Here is a 27,994-nt window from a genome sequence, read left to right on the forward strand (position 1 = left end):
TCATCCCAGATGGATAAGCAGGCAGCTGACCTTTCTGAGTCATTTGGCAAATTCCAACAGCATCCTCTTCTGAGACTCTCTGGTCTCCACTGGGCAAGATCTAAAAACCAAGCTTCAGTTGGATTGGAGAAAAGGGGAGTGAAATTCTGACACTTAGAGAGCCAGGGAAAAGAATGCCAAGGCGCAGATACCTACTCTAAGAAATAGAAAGCATATGTTGAGCCTCTAGCAAAATTCACTTCTACAAATAACACCACCGCCTTGGGGAACAGCAGAGACATTTGACCAGGCAGCAGCTGTGCGAGGATGCTATTTAAAGACTCGGCTTTTGCAGCCCAAGGACGCTGGGCTTAAGATTGGATTGGAAGGCAGAGAGGAGACAGCAAAGACCCAGAAAAGAACCAGATTTGGGGAAAACACCACCAGGTGGTTGGCTGCTGCTGCGACCCCTGAATATGTTAAAGGAACTCATTTTCATAAAATTCTGTCTATTCATTTCTGAGTAAATTAAATGTGTTAATTCATGGAAAGCCCTCAGAACAGCATTCAGCACACAGTGCTCACTGGGGGGAAACTGTCATTATTATCATTATTCGTCCATCTATCTACCTGCATGTAACTGCCTAGAGATGGAGAAATGTTTCCCTATAATGTAATGTCACCGCTAAGTGGTAGGATTTATAGTGATTCTGCTTTTAACTCTCTTGTGTATGTTTTTTTATTTTTTATTTTTAATCCAGGAATTGTTCACAATGAACCTATATATTTTGTAAAAAACTTAAGTCATTATTCTGGGGTAAAAAAATTAAGGCTCTAGAGTCAGATTTCCTAGTTTTAAACCCCAATTCCACTGCTTAGTAGAAAAAATGATTTAACCTAGAGCAAATTATTTTCTTTCTCTGAGTCACTTTCCTCCTGCATAGAAGGGGATAAGAGTGTGATGTGTGACCCACCTCATTGGGTGGTTATGAGCATTAGATGAGATAATCCAGGTAAAGATCTTGGCATGGTGCCTGGCAGAGAGTAAAGTGGGATCAGTGGTGACTTGTTAGTAGCTGTAGACGTGGTAGTGGCTGTGTTACCTCCTACCAGGCAGGGACCATGTCCTGTTCTCCCCGGTATTCTTGGCATGTAATAGTCACTTCAGAAATGGTGGGTTAGTTTCAGCCACTGTTTTGGGAACATTTTCTATTAAGGTAGAAAAAAGGGTGAAAAGTCCACAAGTACCTTCCCCCTCAAGGTCAAGGATTGGATCCTTCTGGTGATTAGTTAGAAGCAATCGTTATTTCTCTAAAAACCTTGAAGAGCTCCCAAGAGATTAGGTTCTTAGAGGGTCCAGCCGCTGTTTTCTTCTTCTCCCATCTGACGGCCAGCCAGAACCCAGGGCCACTGCTCTCCATGACCCTATGCTGTTTTTCATGCACTGTGGTCCAGGCATCCCCATGGGAGTTTCTGGTAATGCAAAACCACAAGTAAACAATTATGGAGAAACTGCAGCCGTTGACCCATTGACTATGTGTACATGTGTGGGGTGCGTTGAGGGATGGTATTCTTTTGTTGTTGTTGTTAATCCTCACCCGAGGATATTTTTCCATTGATCTTTTGGAGAAAGTGGAAGAGAGAAAGACCGAGAGAAACATTGATGTGGGAGAAACACATTGCTTGGTTGCCTCCTGCACATGCCCCGATCAGGGCCCAGGCTGGGGAGGAGCCTGCAACCAAGGTACGTGCCCTTGACCAGAATCGAACCCGGGACCCTTTGGTCCACAAGCCAACACTCTATCCACTGAATCAAACCAGCAAGGGCAGGGATGGCACCCTTCAGAAGGGGGGACTCCTTCCAATGTTTCCAAATGCTCCACAGCGAAGGTATTTTTGTTTTAGAATATGAAATAAAATAAGAAATAAAAACTTAAAAAAAAAAAACCAACCCTACACTTTGCAAACACGATCCTAGGATTTCAGTTTAGGCATAGTGGCCACATTTCTCCTGCTTTCTCCTCGAGTCCCGATAGGATGCAGAGTTTGGGTAAGTGGAAGAGGGAGGACAGATTGTACCCGCAAAGTTATTCCTGTTGCTCGTGACTGATAAGCCTCAAGTCATCCACATTCACATACAGTACATTGGAATAATACTGTGTTTTTTAAATCTATTCATTCGATGAGTATTTCTTGAGCACCTACTATGTGCCAAGAAACATTGTAGGTGTTTGTTTCCTAAATCTGGCAACCCTACATTGAGGGCTCTTACTTAAAGGAGGATGCAACGATCGTGGAAATACATGCTTAGGAGATACAACAGCTGTGTTGTGGCTCCAGTGACTACAACAGTGACTGAGTGTCAGCTACATTAAACCTGACTCTGAACGAGACAGTGATGTGTGAGTACAATAGTGAAAGTGACTGATTGGACAGCCACAGGGACAGCTGTGCACCGGTGGGGGCTTGCTAAATGTCGGCGTGACTGTGTGGCAGTGGAAGTAGGCGAGTGCCAGGGACCGTGAAGGCAACTGAAAGGGTGACCGCTGGGCACACAGTCCCAGTGCTACGCTGCACAGAACAGCTTGACGTGTGTGGTCATGGGCAGTGTTTGCACCTCAGACAGTGACGGTAAAAATGAGGGGCCACTGACAGCAACAACGTGAGTGACGGTTCTGCCCGGTGGATTGAATTTGTGGTTAAAAACGGTGATGGAGTGGGAGTCGGTCTGACCATGACTGAATGCTGACACTGTGGAGGCAACAGCTGCAGCACACAGGGAGCCCGGCCTGGTACCGAGACGATGGCTTTGGGCCGCACGACTGGCAGTGACAGAAAAGGTGGCTGCGGCTCAGAGGGACCGTGTGCGGCGCGGGCCCGGCTTGATGAGCCGGAGGCCGTCTGCATCGCACTTCCTCGGCTGGGCTGTGTGAGGCTGGCAAGGGGGGCGCCAACGTGGAACGTGTCGTGTGCGACAAAGCGCGGGACACGCGAGTTTAGCAAACACGCTTTCTCCCAAACCCTAAATACTAAAATTGGGAGGAGAGGCGGGCTCTAAAAAAAAAAAAATGCCTTCAAGACACCACGATTGGTTGACACGGGCCTGTTAGCCAATCACGTCTGAGCGGTGTCAAGCCTCTCCACCAATGAGAATACGTCCGGGGACCAGCCTCCGGTCCCGTCTCCGCCTGGCACGTGAACGTACTGTTTTGGAAAAACGGAGAGAAATCTTTTGTGTATACCTTCCCACCATTCTTTGAAATAAGATCCTAACCCCAGGGCTGCTGCGTCAGCGAGGGACGGTGGGACCCAATGAGAACTTCCCTGGAAGTGTGGGGGAGAGGAGCGAAGACGAGCGGCCAGGCCAGCACTCGGCCTGCCATTGGTGGAGGGCGCGTGAGCGACGCAGGCCCCGCCCCGGAGGCACGCCCCCGGCACGTGACCGCGGCGCGTGAGGCAGGCTGGGCCTCCCCCTCCTTGCTGGTATCCCTGCCTCGCCAGCCTCAAGATGGCCGCCTTGTGGCGTCTCTGGCGCTGTTGAATGGAGAAATCTTTATTGTTCCCTTCGGGCAGGAGTGTTCGTGTCCTCTATGGCGCTGTCAATAAAGAACGGCAGTTTGAATCGGTGCTGAACAGGTAACCATAGAAACGGGGCTAGGACTCAGCGTGGAGACCCCTTTTGGAGCTGAGGCTTGAGAGGCGCCCCACAGGAGGGGATCACAGAGACAGAGACCCTTCCGCGTGTCGAACTCCGCGGGCTCTGCTCAGTCCCAGCCGCCCCTTGCCCCGGGACCCCCAGGAGCGGCCCACAGCCGGAGCGCTGGCTCGGCTCTAATCTCCGGCGGAGAAAGGCGGCGGGTCCCGGCTGGGCCCTCCCCCCGCCCCCCGCGGGGGCCTCCTCTCCCCCGGGCCTGCCGTGGCCCCGCACCCCGGCTCCTCGGCGGACCGCGGCCTCGCGCTGCCGCTGCCGGTCTTCTCGGTCCTCCCTCTCCCTCCCCCTCCCCCGCCAAGTCCCTTCGCCTGGCGCGGGCCATCTGGCCTAGGGCCAAATCCATCCCCCAACGTCCCCCTCCCAAACTAAAAATGGGTTTTACATTTTTAAATGGTTGGGGGGCGGGGGGAAGAATATTTCATATGAATTGTGACAGTTATATGAAATCAGATTTCGGAGTCCATAAAGGGAGTTTCATTGGAACACAGCCATGTTCATTGTTTATGTATTGTCTGTGGCTGCTTTCCTGCTGCAGGAGCAGAGCTGGGAGAGTCCCATGTTGCATGACATCGATCGCTTGGCCCACAAAGCGGAGAATATCTGGCTGGCTGGCCGCTCACAGAAAGGGTGCCGACCCCTACCCTTGACACAAATAGACTGGGTCGATGTTGTCCAGCGATTTCTCTGGTCACTTCACACCTAATGGGAAACTCTGGGTACACCTGTCCCTTGCACCGAGAGCTGTTTGACAAAACACTCTGACTTCCATTATCTCTTCTGGTCTTAATGTATTATTCCAAGTGGGAATTGTTTCCCCTACTTTAAATAACAGTAATACCACCCACCCAGCCCCTACCAGAAGTCAGGTGGTTTATTTACATTCATGCACAACATTTTTGTGCTAGCAACACTTTATAAGCAAGTGTCCATGTTTCTGCTTAAGAGGAGGAATCTTAGTTTCTGAGTGGTTCAGCTGTTTACAGTGGTCCTAGATCACAGGTTGTATATATATAGGTCATGCCTGGAAGCCCCTGCCTGGTGACCCATGCCATATGCTCAGAATTTATTCTTTCAACTCTCTCAATCTGGGGCTATTGGTTCTTCCTTGGAATTGTATCCAAGTCTTTTGTGGTGTATGTAGATTTAATGACAACCCCAAAGTGAAATACCTCTCTCCTTGGCTAAAATCTTCGAACTTTTGCCACACTCCACTTTCTAGTTTAGATGCCTTTCATATATGGCAGTAGTTCCCAAACCTAGCTATTCATCTCTGATTTATTTACTTATTTAATATATTTTTTATTAATTTCAGAGAGGAAGGGAGAGGGAAAGAGAGAGACACACATCAATGATGAGAGAGAATCATTGATCTATTGCCTCCTGCACATTCCACACCGGGGATTGAGCCCACACGGGGCATATTCATCACTGATTTAACAAATGGTTTCAGAATATTATGTTTGCATGCATGCGTTCATAAATCATTCAGTATTTGTTGACCACCTACTGTGTACTAGGGATGGTCCAGATCCTTTGAAATACAGCGGTGAAAGGATCAATGTGAACTTTGTCCTTCCACACAATTTAAATTATATAGGGGCTTGGACAAATGGTACACAAGTAAACAAAGATAATTTCAAATACAGCTGTCAGAGCATCATAATAACAAATGAGTAGTTAATATTTATTAATTCTTGTGTTGCCCAGAGCTCTTTGAGCTTGTCTTAGACTATGTGCTTGATTTGCACGGATTATCTTTTAATCTTCACACCATTATGACAGGTAGTATTAATACTACCATTTTAAAGATGAACACACTGAGACTCAGAAGAGATTTACGAGGTTACATAGCTAATGCATAAGGGAGCTGGGATCTGAACCTGAACTGATCACACTCACCACCCTGTATTAGTCCATCTGTTTATCTTTTCTACCAATGTGGGAGGTCCTCAAGGGCAGTCTTTTGTATCAGCTGCTAGCCAGTGCCCACAACCAGTCATCTGGTAAATATTAAATAAACAAATCCAGGCTGTTCGTTGAGCAAACATTTGAGTGCCTGCTTTGTACCAGACACCATTGTGCTAGGCCCTGTGAATACCATAGTAAGCAAGATGGACCTAAAACAGTGTCTGAGACGGTGAAGAAATAACCAAGTTATTCCAAATTGTGGCAACTGCTAAAAGGAAACAAAGCAGTGCTAACCTGAGAGGGCCTTGGAAAAGTTTAAGCTGAAACTTGTTGAGTGACAAGGATCCAGTCCAGCAAGGAGGGCAAAGGGAGAGAAGTGGGAAGGCAGGACTTTTCTGCAGGTTTAGAGCCTGTGAGCTGACAAGAACTTGGGGTGCTGCAGAACGGAAAGAAATGAGTGATTGTGCTGTGGGTCTCAGTCCTGTCCGGAGTCCCTGGCCCTGAACATGGCTTTGCTGCTGACAGAGCTGCATGCCAGTGAGCCAGTTACAGATTGGTTGTCTGATCTGCCAAATGTGGATAACGGTACGTCCTTAAAGAGTTATTGTGTGGATTAAGTTAGAGAACATGTAAAAATAGGTTCTGAGTTTTCTTGTTATATATGCTGCCAAATTCCAATCAGAGGAAACTAATGAAATTTGGCCCCAAATGGAAACTTATGTAAAATGGTAAATGATTACAAAAATCCAGAAGAATGTTATAGACAAAATTGAAGGGGTGTGTGTGTGTGTTTCTGTCTTTTGGGAGAAGAGGGACAAATCTTATTTTTTCTTAATGTTTCTCTTAAGAGCTGAACTTTTCCAACTGGGAAGTAAATTTTTTCAACCTAATTATACAAATGTCTATTTAGAGCATTTTTCATCATTTTGGTGTTTTAAGCTTGAAACGGTTTGTTCCTCCATTGCACACATGAAAGAGGCATGCTAACAAAATGATAGGCTTCACACTCTAGTTGGAGATCATTTCAAAATTTGTTTGCAAATGATTTGGGTTTCCTCTAAAAGTTTTCAAAATAATGTTGCATTATTTTCAATGCCCTGCTTTAAATACGTTTAAAGCAAGTAGGGGACTTTTTAAATAGGTAAACATAATATGATGTTTGGGCTCATGAACATGGAAAATTACAGAGGCAGTAATAAATCGAGCAAACTATATACGATGAGCAATGTCAAGGTTTGCTTTAAACTGTATCCAGTAACCAGATGGCACATGTCATCAGAAGATATGATCCAGCCCAGCAAATGGAGCACGGAACCGGACAGAGAGTGGCATGTTAATGCAACGTTAAACAACAAGCCCCGAATTAAATGGTTATTTTAGGGTTGGGTGGGACCTTCACATTTAAAGTATTGCAGTTTCACTCTGTGATTTGGGTCTGTTGGGTTCCAGTAAAAAGTAGGTGGTAACACTAGCTTTGAAGGATAATATAAAACTGCAGGAAGAGCCAGGGCATACTGATTTGTTTTTCGGTCTATTTTATTTCGGTTCAAAGCAGACAGGCAGCGCAGGAAAAAGAGCCACACTCGGACAATGCTCGGCTGCTTTAGGAGATTGGGGAAGACTGAGTGTAACTAAAATGTGGCTTATTTTCTTGGACTGCCTGTCTGCAACGAGGCTTTGAACTGAAATAAAATAGATTGAAAAACAAATTGGTATGCCCCGTTGCCTCATACTGCGTATTTACATTGCCTTTCTGAAGTTCTGCCTGTGCCAGCGCCCTGGGGGCAGGGGTGACCCCTCAGCCTCTTTCAACTCCTCCAGAGAGTGAGCGCTTTGATTTTTACAAGGGCATTGGATTGGGGTATATGGTTTCTGGATCTCCAATAGCCCGCCTTCTAAAGTCATCATCTTGATAATATAGAAAAAAGCAAGCTATAACCACAGAGAAGAAAAATTAAATATTAAGATTATTTAAATTCAAAGGTGAGATTGTCCCTTTTTAAACGTCATGCAGGGTGTGCAGTGTTGAGACTCCTGCAGGCCTCAAGGGAGAGAAGGGAAAGGAAAGAATGCTCACTTACCTTACACTTTCCTAATGTTATCCTCCACATCATGCTGTTGGGTCCTCAAAATCATGACTTCAAGTATTTCATTTCCTTCGGTGAAGTAAATGTGTTCTAGCAAGGATTGTTAATCTGGGGTGAATGGCCCAGCTGCAAGGGATCCATGAACCCTTTGAGTTTGCCTGCAGATTTGTGTGACTGTTGTTTTTCTGGGGAGAGAGCCCGTTACATTAATCAGATCTCAGTCCCTGACCCCTCAAAGGGTGCAGAGCCAACAGCGAAATGTCCATCACAAATGGAAGTAGTGCTGAGACTCCCTCGGGAAACAGTAACTTTCTAGAGTTGTATGGCCTTGATCTCAGAGTTTTGAAATTATCTTTCCAACCTTTTTTCCTGCCTAAAGCAGTCAAGCATAGTTGAATGCTTATTTGTAATAGAGATATTTACCCAAAGAGGTGCTTCAGAAATCCCTTAGAGATCCTTGTTTGCCCTTCTTGTACGTGAGACCGGTGAAATGGGGGCATGTTGTCTTGGCAACCTTGTTAGCAGATTCCGAATTTGTTTCTTCAGACAGGTGAAAGGAAGAGCAGTAGCAGCCTAATTATTTGGCTCTGGGCTTCAGCTTCCTACAGATGATTCAGTTCCTCAGAGCTAGGAGGTGAGGGTTAGGAGGGAAATGGAGAGGAGGAGAGAGGTAGTCAGGGAGGCAGAGACAGGAGTAAGGAGGAGAGGATGCCTGCCTGCTTTTGTCCCGGAGTCCCTCTGTCTGTACCTGTGAAAGTCAAGAGCTTCTTTTTGAAAACAACTTTACTCAGAACGTCTCTAATACTAAGACCCCTGGGAAAGTCAATTCATAGATGTAATTTCTGGGTTTATTAGTACTGGAAGGGAAATAAGAGGGAGGACATACCTTTTAGATCTTCATCGTAGGCTATTTTGTAAAAATGCCACCTCAGTAGAAATCTTTTGTAGGCCAGAGTTTGGTCCATATAGTGTTTAACAACTAGTTGCTTACATTTAAACATCAGAGATTGTACACCTGCCTGCCCCCTGGAGGTATTTGGATGAGTGGCCTCTGCTATACGTCCTAGAGTCTGGTTCTTGGGACAAATAATAGGGAATATTTTATGAAGGAAAGGGCCCAAGAAGGATGAGGGAGATTAGAAATATAGGATTACAAGTGTAAATAATAGCTGTTGAGGTTCCAAATATTGGTTACTTGAATTTTTAAATATAAAAACAAAAGTGAACAGGATGTGACTATTTCTGACTTGTAGAAAATATTGCAAGAGGTAAACTAGTAGGTTAACTAGTTTCTTCTCTGTTTCTCAGTTTTCTAGGCTGCAGCGTGGATCTTCCTTCTTGACCCCTTCAGCTCCTGTCCCCCTAACTGAAATAGCATGTCAGGCGCTCAGGCAGCAGGGAACTTGCCACTTTCCTCCCATCTGGTACTTCCCTTCAGTTATTAGTCTCAGTAAATGGCACCACAGAGTTGCCCAAGGCAGAAACCTCCCACGTCCTTGCCCTTCTCTGAAGCCGCCACCCTCCTTCCATCCCCCACTCACAAAGAGCACACATGTATGTCAGCTGTACACCTGTTGGATGGCCCCCTTTTTTTCTTTTGGTTAAAGCTACTATAATCTCTTGTCCTGGGTCAGTGCAACAGCCTTCTAGCTGCTCACCTGGCTTCCAGCTCTGCTCTTCAGTATGTTTTGTTCACTGTCAGTGATCTTTGTAAAGCACAAATCTGAACATGTCACTCTCATGCTTGAAACTCCAGGATGGTTGTCTGCCCTCAGGATAGTGCATTTTCGTGGCTTGGCATATGCTGGCCTCGAGCTCTCTGGCTGGGCCAGACTCAAGCCTCATCTCAGCACGCTCTTAGCTCCCTCTCACTCATCTACTTAAGCTGTAGAAAACATTCAGTGGGTCACTGAACTTCATTCTCTGGGCCACGCTCTGGGCTTTGAGGCTGCTGATTTCCTGGCCATGTTACTAACCCGGCCAGTGGCGATGCTATTAGCCACACTGACCATTAGATTACTGAATGTTGTCTTAGTTTCTGTGTGGTTTCTTTGTCCTTAGACTATATGCTACTTGGGATGTATAGTCAAATCTGTGCTAAAGGCACTTGTAGTTATTTTCTCTGTGTGGCTATGCCACCAGCTTGATAAACAGGTTCATTTGTTTGAAACTTTAAAAATTGCTTTAAAAGCCTAATTTTTTGTTGTTGTTTTTGTTAATCCTCACCGGAGGATCTTTTTTCCATTGCTTTTCAGGGAGTGTGTGGAAAGGAGAGAGAGATAGAGAGAGACACATCCATTGGTTGCCTCCTGCGTGCTCCCCAACTAGGGACAGGGAGTGAACCCACAACCCAGGCCCTGACCAGAATTGAACCTGAGACCTTCAGTGCACTGCAGGTGTTCTAACCATTGAGCACATTGGCCAAGGCTAATTTTGTTTTTAACTGTGTAAACCATTTGCATGATTTCAAAATCCAAATTATATAACAGGGTGCATTCACACAAGTTTTTATTTCATGCCTGACTCCTCTTTTTCCCTCTTGAATCTTGCTTTCAGTTTTGGGCTTTTGTCAGTCTGTTAGGTAAGAAATAATATATCAGTATAGTTTAAATTTGTTTTCTCCTTTCTTGAGATACAGGTTAGCTGCCCAATGTCTGTGGTATAAGTTGCAAGATTTTTTTTCCAATTTGTCATCTGCCTGACTTTGCCTGTTTTATTGCTGTACAAAAGTTTTATATATTTTATAGTAATATTTATCAGACTTACAGTGTATGTCCTGCTTTAGACCAGCACTTTTTAACTTTTTTCATCTCATGGCACACGTAAACTGATTACTAAAAGTCTGCAGCACACCAAAAAATATAGTTTTAGCCGATTGGACAAAAAAGAAAAAAGGTATAATTTTGATTCATTCACACCAGATGGCTATTGTTGTGTTATCTGTTATGATTTTTTTTCTATTTGGCATCCTAAGGGAAAAGAGGTTAGTGCGCCTGACTAAATAAAACCGCTGATTTAGATTTTGAGTCGGAGTAAGGAAGTTTGTCCCACTCTTAATTTATGAGGAATTATGTTTTCTTCTAGTACATACATGGTTTCACCTTTTTAAAAAAAACATCTAAGACTCTAATCCATCTGGAATTTTTGGCATTTAGTTTGAGAAAAGATCAATTTTATCTTTTTCCTATTGGCCAGACAGGCATCCCAAAACTACTTAAAGTTCTTACCTTTTCTCCACTGATTTTAGATGCATTCTTTCTTGGATATAAAACTCTTGCATGCATTTGGATTTCTTACTGGATTTTCCATTTTGTTCCACTGATTTGCTAGTTCATATGCAATTACAAAAGCATCATAATTTTAGAGCCTTTTAATTTGTTTTACTATCTGGAAGGCCAACTTTTTCGTATTTTTTTTTTAGGGTTTTCTTGGCTGTTTCTGCTTATTTATTCTGCAATATGAACTTCATAATTAATTTGTCTAATTTCAGAAGGAGACAACTTGGTGGCATTTTTATTGAGATCATGTTAAATTTATGAGTCAGCTTAGGGAAAACAGACATCTTTCTGATATTGAGTTGTCCTATCCTGTCTTTCCACTAGCTCAGGGTTACTTTTATGATTTTTCAGGAGTGCTTTATGTTTTCCTTATATAAAATTTGTATGCTTCTTGTTCAGTTTATTAGACTTCCATTTTTAATTTAAAAAAAATTCTTAAGATTCCCTCTAAAACGTCTCAGAGAAGTTGCATACATCCATATACTCCAAACTTATTGTGTACCATTCTGTGCACCGGGCCTCTAGTTAGACCTATAAATCTGCACTCTGCAGCTGTTAATCCACTGGTTCATAGTATTTTGTTCTCTTTATCCCCACCCCAGAACTTTAAAAAGTAGCGTGTTGGTAATAACAGTTACCATTTATTGAACACCTACAAAGTGCCAGGCACGGTACGGGGTGTTTTTACATAATTCTTTTGTGTAATCCTTATAGCAGCTAAGCAATAGGTACTATTATCCCCATTTTAAAACTGGAAATTTCAAGCATACGAAAGTGAGAATAGCATTGTGAACTCCCACATACATGTTCACTCCATTTTACACTTGAGAAAGCAGGTTTTGAAAGCTTAAGTAACTCAAAGATTACAAAGCTAAAGTCAGCTTTAGAAGCTAACTTGTTTTTCGCTCCTTATTAAGATTTTTTTTTTTCCCCAAATTTTAACTCCAACTGGCTAGGGAAAAGCAGAAAGAAGACAGCCGAGAGCCACTATTCCAAACTCAAACTGGTAATGTTTTATTAGTCCCTCCTAATGCATATCACAGATACTGCCCTCACTTTGGCCATTTATAAACGGTAAGCCCTCCTGTCATTACTCCTCTTGCTCACACTTTGCCTTCTCTTTGTCTAGTTTTATTAGTGCAATTTGATGAGTTGATGTTTAAAGGACTGCCTCTGTTTTGAGTGCCCAGCTCCTAGCATGATGTCAGGAACATAATAGGAACTTGTAAGTTTAACAGCGAAACTTATTGCTCTTATACATTTAGCCCTGACATTGCTGTGGTACTATAACTTTTAAAGGTTGCTCTAAAGGCCTGGCAGTCATTAAATTTGACCACCCAGACACCACTCTGCTGTCAGCTGCCCTCAGTTCCAGTCAGATTCAATCCACAGGGAGACTTTCCAAGGTCAAAGTCCAAGACAGCAGACTAATTGGCCCCTGGAGTTCTGGATTTTCTTCCCGGGCAGCAAACTTTTGAGGGTGAAATGTTCCAGGTCTTCCTTTGAACATTTTTGGGCAAATACTAGAGACTCCATAGGCTCTTTCTCAAAGTTAAAAACAATAAAGAAGTTATGCCTTTTACATTTTTTATTAGCTCCTTAATTTAACCCTCTTGTCGTACTCCCTGGTGATGGATGAGAGAAAGATAGAGATGAAAATAATTCGCATTTCTTCAAAGACCAAAGAAGAAGCTTACAGCACTAGGAGGAGAGGAGAATGGAGTTCATCTGTGAATGAACACAGAGGTACCGAAGGTCAGCTGATCTGAGTAGTGGAGTAGGACAGTAGGACAGTAATACAGGGAGCTGGGGGTTCATTTTCTTCAGTGCTAATGCTACTTAACTACTAAGGTGTAAGAAAGGAAGGATTTTAAGCTGAAGGTGGTCTCTTCTCAGCTGTGCCATATGCTCCCTGAGAGCAGAGATTATGCTGAATTTCTTCCCTGTGCAGTGTCAAACCACAGGTAAGGGCACTTGGCTGAACTTGGTAAAGACCTGCTGGACACACTGTCCACTGATGAGGCTGGGACGTGGCCTTGGAGTCATGCTGGGGCTGCATGGGTTTCACAGCCCAGCTGTGTGGCCTGGGACAAGTCTGGGGCTTGAGAAGTATGTGTATGATGCCTCATGTTGCCCAGAATAAGCAAATGCTATATAATGTCATCTGCTCTTACTTAAAAATCACTTCTTTTATCTTTGCAGTGCCTCTGAACAAAGAAGTTACCAAAAAAGTAGGAGAAAGACTCTAGGATCAAAAGCTTAACTGCTTTTTAAATTCTCAAGGTTGGGCAAGATACAGTGAGTGGTAAGGTTCCAGCTCCAGAGTCAGACAGTGTGGGTTCATTTTACTGACTCCACCACTCCCTGGCTTTGTGATTTGGGGTGAGTCATTTCATCTCTCTAGGCCTCCACTTTCCCAGTTGAAAGTGGAGTTAATAATAGTAACTGCCTCACAGGTTTTGCACAAATTATATAAGGCTACCCAGGCAAAGTTCTTGGCATGGTGCTGGGATATAATAGATTTTGGTAAACGTTGGCTACATATTGTTAGGTCACTTCCTTAACTCTTTCAAACTGTGTCTACCTCTTTCCCTTTCCAAAATGTCTTCCTCATTACTTCCCACTTAGAATATATAGCTCAGACAGGGGTAACAAGATCAGCCTCATTTCTGTCACTAGTTAACTAGAAGGTCTTAAAAAACACTTTACTTCTCAACAGTTTCTCATCTACAAAATGTGGGCATTGAACCAGGTGATTTCAGAAGTTCTTTATATCTCCTCCCAATTTTCAGTGAGTTTAAGGCTTTGAATGAAATCTCTGATGATAGCCCAGAGGTCTGTGCTATAAGAGGCCTAACCCTCTTCATTCTCTCTTTCCTAGCTGACTCCCATCTCAGACCAGCTGTATGAAACTAGTAATGTGATTGTCTAGAAATTCTTTTCATTTAAAGAAGAATTTTTGTAATATTTGCCATATATAGAAGATAAATAGATAACATATAAAATGATGAGGCAGAGTGATTTTTAAAAAGTACATCTGTGAACTGACCATCCAACCTAAGAAATACAAAAACATATTTTGGCAGGTGTATTTTTATTATTCCTTTTAACACTTAGTGAATGTTTAAAATGTTACAGGAAATGTCCTTTATGTCTATTGACTCATTTACATGTAGTAGTATATTATTGCTTGTAGCTACCCCATGAGATAACTGTTATCCCCATTTTACATATGAGGAAACTGAGGCCTAGAGGGTTAAGCAACTTAGCTAAAGTTAAATAGATAGTTAGAGGGCAGAGCTGCACTTCACTCCCTGGCTGTCTGTCTAGAGTAGTGGTTCTCCACCTTCCTAATGCCGCGACCCTTTAATACAGTTCCTCATGTTGTGGTGACCCCCAACCATAAAATTATTTTTGTTGCTACTTCATAACTGTAATTTTGCTACTGTTATGAATCGTAATGTATATATCTGTGTTTTCCGATGGTCTTAGGCTCTACAGCAGCGGTTCTCAACCTGTGGGTCTATGTTTTCCAATGGTCTTAGGTGACCCTGCTAGTGGTTCTCAACCTGTGGGTCGGCTGTAGAGCCTAAGACCATCAGAAAACACAGATATTTACATTACGATTCATTAACAGTAGCAAAATTACAGTTATGAAGTAGCAACGAAAATAATTTTATGGTTGGGGGTCACCACAACATGAGGAGCTGTATGAAAGGGTCGCGGCATTAGGAAGGTTGAGAACCACTGGTCTAGAGCCAACGTTTACTGTAAGCACACAGCCTCTGGAGTCCCAAGGCTTGACTTGGTCTCTTTTATTTGCCTGAGTGCTTTGATAGACTAGTATCTCTCAACTTAGAATTTGGCTTTGTGTTGGTCCAGATTTATTCCCTGTTGAAGAAAAGTATTCTCATAATCAAGTTGGTGAGAACTCAGGACTCATCCACATTTTCAGGTCAGAGCAAAAAGTCTATCGGTACCCGCGACAAAGCCAAGGGTCTTTACTAACACCTAAGAGGTTGGATGTGAGGGCACTGAAGTGATGATTGCTTGTTGAGGCTCTTGATGCAGGATGCAACAGTCAGCCTAGATGTGATGCAGTCACTGTCCCCTGTCACTCATTAGATGAATGTGTTGCTTGGGAGATTTTGCAGTTGGGCCTGTTGAGAGTTATCTTGGATGAACTATTGGATCAGAGCAGCATGGCCCAGAACGGCAGAGCAAAGGCAGATAAGTCTCTCAAAGCCTCCTTCCATTTTAAATTACTCGTTTCTCTGAATTAGTCTGAGATAAGAGGACACTAGCAGTTTGTTATGCCAAGCACTTTGATGTTTTATATCATGGTATTTTATAGAATGCCTCAAAAGAAGAATTCCATTTGAAATTGAGAGTCTGGAAAAAGAATAGTTGAATGTAATGGTTACTTTCTAGTGGACCTTAATCTGCTGTGTCTCTACTTTGAGAATCTGTGGTGAGGTGATGGTGGAGATGATGATGGCCAGCAGCTTACTGATTTATTGAGTGTGTTCCTAGTGCTGGTGCTTTAAGTATGTGGACTCATTTAATAAAGCTTCTAACAACTCAATGAGAGAGGTACTATTAAGACTCCTATTTTGTAGACGAGGAAACTGCCCCACCCAGGTTAAGTAATTTTCCTAAAATCACACAGTGTGTGGGATAGCCAGTGTAAGGTGGATGATCCAGATGGAAGTTAGAAGGCGGATAAGTTTGAAGTGAGTTGAAAGCTTCATTGGGCTTAGACTCCTGGAAAGAGGAGTTCTGATCTGCGATAGATAGATGTTTGGAGCACCAACAGAAAAGCCCGTGGGCGGGAGCAACAGGAGGGCACTCCTTACATTCTCAGAGAGTCTGAAAAATTAGCACATGATCACTGCTGTTAGGTACCCGCACAGGGTTACCTCAAGGACAAAGCTGAGTCCAACCGTTCCAAAGAGAGACGGTAGCCACAGAAGAGTCCAGAAACTCAGTGATGAAGGTGAAAAGATAGAATGGCAGCTGGTGCTGCCTGTACAGTGTACATTCACCCTCAGACTCTATCTGCCCAGTCCTGAGGCCAGGCATCTACTTCCATGGAAAAGATAGATGCATCAGACTTCCAGTGAATATAGCCTCTTCTGTGATTCTTAAAAGGCGTTCTGATGATTCTTGGCCTCACTGCTTAATTTTTTTTTTTTTTACAGGTAACTGCTAAGAGTAGGCATATTTCACTAGTAAATCAACTAATAAATTGACTTTTTGATTTATAGTTCTTCTCTTATGAATTTAGACAGTGTTATCTAACCTCCCCAAGTCCAATTAACTGTGAGACTTCTACTGGATGGGGTTTTTGTATCCGCAAGGTTGACAACCAAACCAGACCTTAAGTTCAAGTCATCGAGGGAAGAGTCTTGGCACCTAGCCAGTCAGCTGGCCTGTTCCAACAGCACTGTGTGCCAGATACACATCTCCATCCATCTTTCAGCAGAGACCGGCCGAAGGAACAAGGTGCCTCAAATGCAGGTGCTCCTGTCGGCATCCCGCAGTACGTTTGTCTGTGAGAGGCCTTGAGGAAGGACAGCAGTGAGCCCGGAAAGCCTGTCAAGACTAAGGTAGTCATTAAGAGCCAGGCAGATCTGCATCTGAGCTCTGCCCAAGTTCATTAGCTGTGAGTCTTAGGCAAGTTGCGTAACCTTGTTGGTCACTAGTTTCCTCACCTGAAAATTAGAGATAATGATGGTATTCTACCTCATAGGGAGGGTCGGGGAAGTAAATGGGAAAGTGTATAGACTGTGATTAACATGTGCTGGACATCATTACCATCAGAGTAGTTGAGGTACTGTCAAAGGCATTGAAGAGATTCAAAGATGTGAAAAGAGTAGAGACTGGTGGATTGGGCAAAAAAGATGTTTTAATGACCTCCATTTCATCCCAGTGACAAGGGAGGGATTCTAATCTTAGGGTCATGGCTGAACCTACAACACAGGACACTGGACAGATAAGATTGACAGCAGTTTATAAGCATATACACTTGGCGCCAGAGGAGAACACAGCCGGCCATGCCAGGGTGCGACTGTACTCAGGAGCAGCGGGACCAGGGGCTGTGGGAGGCAGGCTTTGGAACATGAAGAGGATTGAGTGCCTTCTGGCTCTTGCCAGAGGATGTGAATGGGGCTGTAGGGAACTAAATCCCACTGCTCAAGGATAAACAGGAACTGTACCTGGTCCCTTTATAAGAAAGATAATTCGGCTACAGGACCTCATCCATGGGAGCAGAGAAGGTAGTGGAATTTGTGATTAAGCCCTTTGAGGCTCTCCTGATTTTACCCAATGTCCAGGCAGCACATAATATTGATCCTTAATTTTAGACTTCATACTAGGAAAGAGAATACAGGCCTTGAAATGCTCTTTAATACCATTTTCAGGGGATCTGAGTAGGAGCCTATGGAGGATAAGGAGAGTTGTCTGATTCTGTGGGGGAAGACTGGTGGCACAGTGGCTAGGAAGGATATGTCACAATATATCATATATAATGTCATGAACCAAGATCTCTTCACTGAATGCATTTCAGCATACGTTTATCGAATGGCTGTACCATCCTAAGGCCCTTCCAAGGCTTGACCAGGCTCGGTGGACCACTTAACTCGAGATTGGGAGCAATTTGACCTCTAGTTACTTGGGCAGCAGCCAGGGAAGCTGAGCTAGTCCTGGAGGACCAGGTTGCTGAAATGCATTTTAAAGGAGTTCGGGTTGGTGCCAGGCCATAGCGCTAGTCGATAAGGCCTGGTTATTGGAATATTCCGTATTTTGTATGTTTTATTCCCAGAGCTATTCTGGAGTTTGCTTTTTAGGCTGGAGCCAAGGGCAGATGGAAAAAAAAAGGGATTTGACTTGCAACTTTTTAGAGGTGAAGGGTTGCTTAAAGCATAATAATTAGATGTGAAAAACTGAGATTTGGGAAGAGATAATGTCATGTCCTTTGTGACTCAGAGAGGATTCCTTGAACCCACAGCATTCATATCACCTGGAGCTTATTAGAAATGCAGAATTCAGGCCCCACCCAGAACTTCTGGATCACAATCTTTCCTTTGGCAAGATCCCCCATGATTCTTACCCACATGAAAGCTTGAGAAACTGTTCTAGTGGACAGAGGTCATGAGCTTTAGAATCAGGCCGGCTGGATTAAAATCTCAGTTTCTCTACTGATGTGCTATGTGATCTTGGGCCTGTTCCTTAACTTCTTCACTATCAGTACTTGTTTTAAATTGGATTTGACTTTCTTGCCAGGTTGTTAGTATTAAAGGAGGTAACATGTAAAAAGTTCTTATAAACATAACAAGGTATTTAATTATTAGTAGCTCTTATTAGTGGTTATTTGATGATTAATATTCTAGTATAATTTGGTAGAATATGAAGAGAGAGCAAAATATCATTAAGACTAATTTGTTGAGAAACATGAATTGGTAATTGAGAACAATGTAGTCTCTTGAGCCAGTGGGGCAGTTCCCTCAGAGGGAGACTGTAAGTATACTTGTTAAGTGACCAAGAGTTGACAGCTATACTTCTTAATGGCTGCTGAGCTCTTGGGAGGGAGAATGATCTGCAGAAGTGGTAGTTAAGCCTTAGCATTCAGTGAGACTTTCGCATTACAAAGGAAAGAACCATGGCTTGAGAATTGAGACTTGGGCTCTTTTTTGCTCCTTATTAACTCTGTGGCCCATAGTAAGGCATTTGGCACCTCTGAGCCTTAGTCATCGAGGATAAATGGGATGATGAGGCACAAATCCCAGTATATAAGCAAGGTATTATTATCGTAGCATCATCCTTACTTGATTTCTGCTATAGAGCTCAGTAGACAGCACCCCAAATCCCCAACAGTGTGTTTTCTGCCTGGTTCAGCTGCTTTAGAATTTTGAGTGCCGAGTTCTTCAGAGCTGTGCTATCTACCCGGATTTCCCAGTGACCAGGATGTACTTAGGAAAGCACACAGGTCGGTCAGGTGTTGCTGCAAATCTTAGGGACTGGAACAGGAGTAGACCACCATTTGGGATGGAATGATGATGGTAGTGATGATAACATTAGAAATAACCATGATGATACATAAGAAAAGATACTACCATAAACCCAAGAGTGTCAGATACAAAAATCTTCATCCCTTACACTATAAATTGCTGCCTTTCAGGCTGTCAGTGTAAGATAAGAGACCAAATGACAGCTGCTTTTGAACTTGAGAAATCTGGGCCTGCTAAAAGCTACAGTCACCCTTTTCTAACCTCACCAATCCTCCTTGCGTTCTCAGAAATAATTGCTAGTGGTTCCCTTTTAACTTAGCCGATTCCTTAGATACCTTACATTTTAAATCATCTTTTTGTGTGGAGCAAATGCCCCATTTCTTGTCTCAGAATGTGTGATCTTTGCTCTAATTATTTGAGAGTGCCTGTTATTTCACCTGATTCTGGTTGTTTGTGTGATACTAAACAGCCATGGGGTTAAAGCTGACTCAGATCAAAGAGCAACTCTGCCTCTCAGGACCTCAGTTTCCTTCCTTAAAAAAGGAAGAGATTGCACTAAGGTCATTTAGTCATATGACAAGAGTACATGATAGATAAAGTAATGAACTGTTTGCTGAAAGCAATGAATAGGGCTCAGCAAGGTCCCCTCCAGCTCTCTGGTTCCAGCAGAGCCGAGGCATCAAGAGAAGTAAAAATTTTATTCAGGAGATAGGGATTATCAATAGCAACAGTAAGGGGGAAAAATGCTCTAAGCTGGTGAGGTAGCATCAAACAAGACCATAAGAGAAATGTCTTAGGCCCTGAGATAGATGTTCTGCAAGGAGAGTACAGAATTGTTAGGGAACCAGAATAGAGGACCCCTGATCAAGTATTAGAATGGCTTTTATCATGGAACTAGAGGCTCGGTGCATGAAATGCATGCACTTGAGGTGGGGGTCATCCCTCAGACCGACCTGCGCCCTTTTGCAGTCCAGGAGCCCTCGGAGGATGTCCGACTGACAGGGAGCGGGCCTAAGCCAGCAGTCAGACATCCTTAGTGCTGCCGCGGAGGCGGGAGAGGTTCCCACCACCACCGCTGCGCTCCTTAGCTGTGAGCCTGGCTCAGGGCTTCTGGCTGAGCGCCGCTCCCCCTGTGGGAGCGCACTAACCACCAGGGGGCAGCTCCTGCGTTGATCATCTGTCCCCTGGTGGTCAGTGCACGTCATAGCGACTAGTCGTTCACCATTCAGTCGATTTACATATTGGCCTTTTATTATATAGGACTAGAGGCCTGGTGCATGAAATTCATGCACTAGGGTGTGGGGGGGTGTCCCTCAGCCCAGCCTGCACCCTCTCCAGTCTGGGACCCCTCAGGGGATGTCCGACTGCCGGATGTCCCTGTGGGATTGGGCCTAAACCGGCAGTCGGACATCCCTCTCACAATCAGGGACTGCTGACTCCCAACAGCTTGCCTGCCTACCAGCCTGATCACCCCCTAACCACTCCCCTGCCAGCCTGACTGATGCCTAACTGCTCCCCTGCTGGCCTGATTGTCCCCAACTGCCCTCCCCTGCTGGCCCGGTAACCCCCAACTGCCCTCCCCTGCCGGCCCAGTCACCCCTAACTGTCCTCCCCTGCCGGCCTGGTCGTTCCCAACTGCCTTCACCTGCAGGCCTGGTTGCCCCCAACTACCCTCCCCTGCTGACCCGGTCACCCCTAACTGCCCTCCCCTGATGGCCTGATCGCCACAACTACCCTCCCCTGCCTGACATCTTGTAGCGGCCATCTTTGACCACATGGGGGCGGCCATCTTGTGCGAGGGTGTGAGGGTCAATTTGCATATTACCCCTTTATCATATAGGATATTGGAATACAGAAATCCAGCAGAGGTGGGCCAAGCTTCTGCTCCATGGAACTCCAGTTGTCCAGTTGTAGATAATATATATAGGATGCCCATTCTTCCTTCGCATTGCTGCTCACTTTTCCTCATTAGTCCATCCTCCCTGTCACTTTGTTTTTATTTTAGAAGCTTCTCCCGCAAGTAGATGTAAGTTCCTCTGCTCATTTTCTGGCCTCCCCAATCTAGGCAGCCTTGTACTCCACACTTCTTCTTGGAGACCCACTCTAGCCAGCCCAGTGTCCATATCATAATGGCACCTGCTTATCAGATACATTTTCAGTGCCTGTTGCCTGTGCACATACATTATTTTTAGCATATGTGCCAAGTGTTCTCTTCTGGAACTGGGTTCATGGTTCTCCCTCAGTCTGTACTTCTTTACCTTTTCACCCTTGCCTGTTGAAATTGTACCTAACTTACCTTCACCTGTTCCATCCCTTTCCCTTTCCCTTTCCTTGCCACTCACTGGGATCGATCTGTTTTCCTCTCCTCTTCTTTCTTTCCCTCTTCTTGTCTCATGTGGATTGAGTCTCTTAAGAGTTTTGTTCTTCAATCATTTCAGAGTTAAGTCAACTTTATTACAAACTCCCTGTGGACAAGGATCGTGTTTTATTTCACTTGGCTCCCACACAGCACCTGGCAGTGTGCTGAGTAAATAGTAGGCAGTTGGCCCATAAATTATTGGTTGACTTAGGGGAAAATAAGTACAGTGAATGGGGGACTAGCAGGTCCAGTTACTGAGGCACAGAAAAGTCTCTGACTCTCCGGAAGTGGCAGTGAGGGCCTTTGTTTGTGTGCTTTGCTAAGGACATTGCCAGCAATTGTGGATTTCAGAACATTTATTTTATTAAACTAAGCAATACATATTGAAACTGTAAGTTTTCATATTCCTCTATGTTCATTAAAGGGATTCTATAGCTTCTACCAACTATGACTTAGTTGCTACTTTTGTGTTTTTTTTCTCCTGTGACTGTTGTTTCTTTATAACTTAAAGAATCTTCAAACTTCCAATTCGTTTTTGGAAAGTAGACAGAATAAAACTGTAAATGAATAGATAGATAGATAGATAGATAGATAGATAGATAGATAGATAGACACACAGATAAAATATATATGTGCTTTCTTTAGAAAGCTGGCCTAATTATCACTTTATGTTGAAGTCCCATTTGTGTTTCGGGTCATTATGCAGCACTTGGTTCAACCAATTAAGTTTTTTCAATGTATCTTAATTCTATATCAGTATGGTCTTTTCTTGAAGCTTTAATATTGTTCCTTTGAGGAACATTCATCATTCTGGTGCTCTTTTGTTGCTTAAATGTTTTCCCCCTAGGACCTTTGACAATTTTCCCAAGACTAGCAATTTCAGGAAGTGCTTAATAACATGATTTAGGTTGCCTCTATATGAGATTCTACAGGATTCCCTTAGAGATTTCCAACATGCAGTGTTTATACTATAGTTTCTTAACTCTGAAAAGCACACTTTGGTGACATTCTAGCTATGCTATATTCTCTCTCCTCCATTTAACATCTTTGCAAAGGGAGTTAGGGTAAACTCACTAAAATATATGTCAGAGGCTTTTACATTTTAGTTGTGAGGTCAGCAAAGTATAACTTAGCCTCTATAGTATATTTCCGCAGCTCCCAAATCACTAGTGTATCCCTCAGTAACAGTAGTACATACCTGAAAGTGGTCTTCAAAGATTATATAGTTTAATTGTTTATTTACAGATAGATACTTCAGCTGTCACGTCAGATGGCTAACTTTAAGTTTGGCTCAGTGGATAGAGCGTCAGCCTGCGAACTGAAAGGTCCCAGGTTTGATTCTGGTCAAGGGCACATGCCCAGGTTGTGGGCTCGATCCCCAGTGGGGGACTTGCAGGAGGCAGCCGATCCATGATTCTCTCTCTCCCTCTTCCTTCCTCTCTGAAATGAATAAAAATATATTTAAAAAAAAACTATTTAATGAGAATTATTCACATCTTTTCTTGGTAATAATAATAACAGCTAACACATGTAGTATTTATCATGTGCTAAATACTGTTTTACGTGTAAATATACCCACACTTCATTCTTTTAAAAGCAACATATAGCTAGGTGCTTTTTTCCCCCCTTTTTAAAAATCTAAACAGAGAATCTCTCTGCCTTTTAATTTTTTTGAGAGAGTGAGAGGAAGGGGCAGGGGGAGGGGAGAGAGAGAGAGAGAGAGAGAGAGAGAGAGAGAGAGAGATATCAATTGGTTGCTTCCCGCATGTGCCCTGACCAGGAATTAAACCCACTATCTTTTGGTGCATGGGATGACACTCCAACCAACTGAGCTATACCATCCAGGGCTCTCTCTGCCTTTTAACAATAAAGTGTAATCTGCCTTTTTAAAAATAGCAATTACTAATACATTTGGAATTATTTCTACCATCTTTAGTTGTTTTTTTATTTATTACACTTTCTTTGCCTTCATTTTTCCCTTTTTTAAATTGCTATTGGATCAATCACATTTTTCTTTATTTCCTTTTATACCTCTTGTTTGCAAATATTTATTTAGCTTCTATTCCCTTTTGCCCTTACCTGTTAACATACATCACTTAACAAAGGTTATAGTTAATCATTGTTTTAGTCATCCCCTTGACCTTGGAACACTTTTAACTCTAGTCTCCCTTCTTTCATCTTCTATGTTGTTGTTTTTTAATTTCAGAGAGGCAGTGGAGTTTTAACCACCTCAGAACCAGACTGCCTGAGTTTGGACCTTGACCTAGTTGTGTAACTCTGGGGTAAGTGTAACCTCTCTTATCTAGAAAATGGGGATAATAAGAGTACTTACTTCATGGAATTGTTAAGTTAATATAAATGGTACCTGGCACATAGTAAGCATTTAGTAAGTGGTAGGTACTATTTTTATCATTATTCTACTTTGTTTTTAACCTCCCCTTCCCATGCCTATTTTTAAACAGTGAGTGCATTTTAGGTATACCAACACATTTCTTAACTTCTTTTTTATTGAGATATAATTCACATGCAGTCCAATGAGCTTAAGTTTTCTATTTTAACAGTTTTGACAAATAATCTACACTTTAATGACCATCCAAAATAAGATGTAGAACATTTCCATTTCCTCAAAGTTCCTTTGTGTGTCTTTCTATTCAGTTCCCTTCCCTGCCCTACCCCAACAGCCTCCACAAACACTATCTGATTTTTATCACTGTAGATCAGTTTTGCCTGTATTTCTGTTACCTCTAAATTAAGTCATGTGGTATGTATTCTTTTGTGGTTTCCTTTGACTTAATATTTTAAAAATTTGTCCATGTTGTTGCCTTATCAGTAGTAGTTCATTTTTTTTTTTTTTTTTTTACTATCAGAAACCTCCACACCGTTCTCCCAAGTAGTTGTACCATTTTACACTTCCACCAGCAATGTATGAGCATTCTAGTCACTCCACATCCTCACCAACATTTGGTGTTACCAGTCTGTGATTTTAACTTTTCTACAGGATATATTTAACAGTTTCTTTGCTTGCTACTTGCTTTTGTTTTTCTTTTACATTGTATCCCTTCTTTCTGATTCAGTTTCCTTCCTTTGGTAATTCTTTTAATGACAGTCAGTGAGTCTTCTATCTTTGTCTAAAGATGATGTTATATCAAACTGGATATAGATACTTGATTGATAGTTATTTTCCTTAATATATGAAAACTTACTCCATTTTATTCTGACATTTGTTTTTATTAATGAGAAGTCTGTATTAGTCCAGTTGTCATTCTCTTATAAGTAATATCTTTTTCTCTTGGATTTTTTACAATTTTTTCACCTGTGTTATTTTGAACTTTTTATTCTAAAGACTCATGTCTGTCTTTAATTCTGGAAAATTCTCAGAAATTGTATCTTCAAATTGCTTTTCCCACATGTTTGCCATTGCCTCCATCTGGAGCACCTATTAGATGCATGTGCAACCTTCTTATTCTATCTTCCATGTCTTTTAGCCTCTCTTTCATATTTCTGCTTCTTTAACTCTGCCACCTTCCAAGTAATTTTCTCAGACTTCTCTTCCTAATCACTAATTTTCTCTTTAGTTATATCTAATCTATGTAATCCATCAATGGGTGAATTTTGGTGACTTAATTTTTTATTCCTAAAAGTTCTTTTTCACATTTGCCTATTCTTTTTTCATATTATCTTGTTCTTTCATATGGTCTTCCTTTATTCTTCCTGCTTATTAAAATGAAACAAGGTTAGCATTTTCCATAATATTCTGTAATTTTTATGGTTTTCAGTTCTTGGGAATGCTATTTGTGTTACTTTCCTGCATTTACTAACTTTCCTTTTTGGTGATTCATTTCCTCATGTGACTTTTTATTTTTATTTTTTGCCATTTTGGGATGATACAGAGAGCCTCCTATATCAATCTGGGCAAGGCACCTCTTGTTTAGTTTTCATTAACCCCTACTCCCATTTTCCTCCCCCCATAGCACCCACTCTTACGTATATTTGATAAAATGTATTTGGCTGTATATGTCACTTTATATACCATATAGTATTGTTTTGATTGTGCATTTTTGACTTATGTAAATGGTGTCATGCACTAGATCTCATTTTGGTTCTTACATTTTTACTCAACACTGGTTATTTAAGATCTATGTTTTGGTCTGAATAACTACTTGGTGGTTCTTTGTAATGCACTATATTCCATAGTATACATCATAAACACATTCTTTTAGTGATGGACATCTAAATTGCCTCTCCTCTCCCTGCTACCACAGACAATACCCCAGTGATCTTTTTGCCTATGTTTTCTTATGTGAGAATTTTTCTAGGATATATACCTAGAATTATGATTCCTGGGTCATAAGGCATATATGCACAGAAATTTTAACTAAATATTACCAGAATTTTTTTTTCCAGGACAGCTGTATCGATTTGTAAACCCACCAGTGGTGCCCTGGATGCAAATCCATGTTCCACCACATGTTACTTGTGAGACCTTGGAGAAATTACTCGATCTCTTTTGGCCTTAGGCTCCCCATCAGTAACAGGGGATAATTACAGCATCCGCCTTATCAAAATAAATGTTAGATGCTGTTGTTACAACGACTGCTACTATAGTTGTTATCAATTAAATAAGCTTTTCCTTCTCTGAATTGTGTAGTTATATAATTTGCCCATTTCCCATCTCCACTTGGATTTCAATGTTTTCCCTAAGATTTACAGAAACTTCTTAAATAGTCTAGATTTGATTCTTTGTTGCCTTTAAACTTTGCAAATATTATCTCCTAGTTCTACCATTTGTCCATTTGTCTGTTAATTTATATCTACAGAGTTCTTTGACAGAAACCTTTAATATCAATATAGTCAAATTTATCCTTTACCTTTTTTTCTTCTACCTTTTTTTTTTTTGGTTTTTAGTTTAAAAAGTTTTCCTACCCTTGCTTCAAAGATACCCTCTGACATTTTCTACTGTTAGCTTTTATAGATTTACCTTTCACATTCAAGTTTCCTCATATGGCTTATAATAGTGAGCTCTTTTCTATATTTTCCTTTTTCCCTGTGTGAGTCTATGCCTTGGGTTTTGAAAGTATTCTGGGGTTTTTTCTGCTGCATGTCAAAGACCAGTTTTTATGTTAATTTCTCTGCTTAGGATTTCTGTAGGATGCAGGGTGTACATTTGGATGTTATACCTCTATGGCATAAGCCTTCAGATTACCACTTGTTCTGATGGATGGCACAAGCACTTTCTGAGCAGCACTTCAAAATGTACGAAGAAATGGAAAATTGGGTCTCTGAATGGTTTGCCTCAAAACAAGAAAAGTTCTATTGGGACGGTATTCACAAATTATCTGAAAGATGGGGGAAATGTGTAGCTAGCGATGGACATTACTTTGAATAAAGCACTTTTGATGTTTCTCTTGAAATCATCGTGTTTCCTTTGATTACAAAATCCGCATTATTAACCTGTACACTTGGTATAAAGCAAAAAGTATAGTAAAAATAACAGGATAGAAAGACATATGTCAAAATAACACTGGTTGCCTTTGTTAGCAGAATTATGGATAATGCCCTTTCTACTCCACCATTATTTCTTTTTTTTTACATTGAACAATTTACCATTTTACATTGTTAGATGTTAGTTTATTCATATTCTCTGCACCGAATTTGAGGTTTTATCCTAAGTGGTTTGCTTCTCTACTTATTTTACAGAAAGCAGCTGATAATTCTGAAGGACAAGGGAGTGAGGAGGCTGACATGAGACGTAAAAGAGTTGAAGCTCTTAAGATATAGACTGGAAATGGTTTTCTTAGAGAAAATTGAAACTTAGGATAGAGAATTGTGTTAAGCCTTTTGTAGTTCGGTCATCGGCATTCTCTTACCTTAATTTTTCTTTTCCTTGTTTTGGCAGCACTTGTTACATCTCCCACAGCCCATTAGCTACCTAGGAAGGAGCAAGGGAGGACTATAAGGTCAAGCTTAATTATGCTAAGAGGGCTCTGCCTCCAAGCTGGGTCTTGTTTTTGGCCCTGCCACTGGTCAGTCCAAGGCTTAGCCCTATAGCCGCTCCCTACAGATAAGGAGTATGAAAAGAAAAAGGGAGACAAGGATGACTTCTAGGTTTTTAGCCTGAACAACCAGAAGGACAGAATTGCTGTGAAGTGGGAAGATGGCAGGAGAGTTTTAGATGTAAGTTTAAGAAACATGTCAGGTCTCCAGTTGGAGATTTGCATGCATAATTGAAGGTTTACATTGGGTGTTCCGAGGAGAGGTCTGAGATGGAAATACAAATCTGAAAGCTGTCTGCATTTAGAGATTTTACACTTAAGGAATCAGATGAGAGAGAAGATATGAGGTGAGATGACTGAGTCCTGAAGCACTCCAAACTTGAGAGGTCAAAGTGATGCAGAGGGCATCTGGCCAAAGGAAACTAAGAAGGCTAGTGAGGCGCTAGGAGAACCAGAGAGCAGGAGCAAGTGGCAGTGCATTTAAGAGGGAGGCAATGGTGACTTGTGTACAATGTTGCAGGTAGGTGGGATAAGATGAGGACATCCTATCTAATAAAAGAGTAATATGCAAATTGATCATCACTCCAAGACAAGATGGCCGCCCCCATGTGGTCAAAGATGGCTGCCACCATGTGGACACAAGATGGCTGCCACAAGATGGCCTGCAGG

At 42.3% G+C, this 27,994-nt stretch overlaps 1 protein-coding gene across 1 annotated transcript in view; it reads left to right on the forward strand.

Annotated features, from left to right (window-relative positions):
- The first annotated feature begins 3,473 nt into the window (after positions 1–3,473).
- The window catches only part of ZBTB40 (zinc finger and BTB domain containing 40), a 59,978-nt gene continuing 35,457 nt past the window's right edge, over positions 3,474–27,994 (forward strand). The window contains exons 1-2 of the mRNA XM_054721045.1: positions 3,474–3,615; positions 23,539–23,614. The gene's annotated coding sequence lies outside the window, so the exon portion shown is untranslated. The remainder of the gene's footprint in view (positions 3,616–23,538; positions 23,615–27,994) is intronic.

Source organism: Eptesicus fuscus, chromosome 9 (assembly GCF_027574615.1).
Source record: "Eptesicus fuscus isolate TK198812 chromosome 9, DD_ASM_mEF_20220401, whole genome shotgun sequence".
In the NCBI taxonomy this organism is placed as follows: domain Eukaryota; kingdom Metazoa; phylum Chordata; class Mammalia; order Chiroptera; family Vespertilionidae; genus Eptesicus; species Eptesicus fuscus.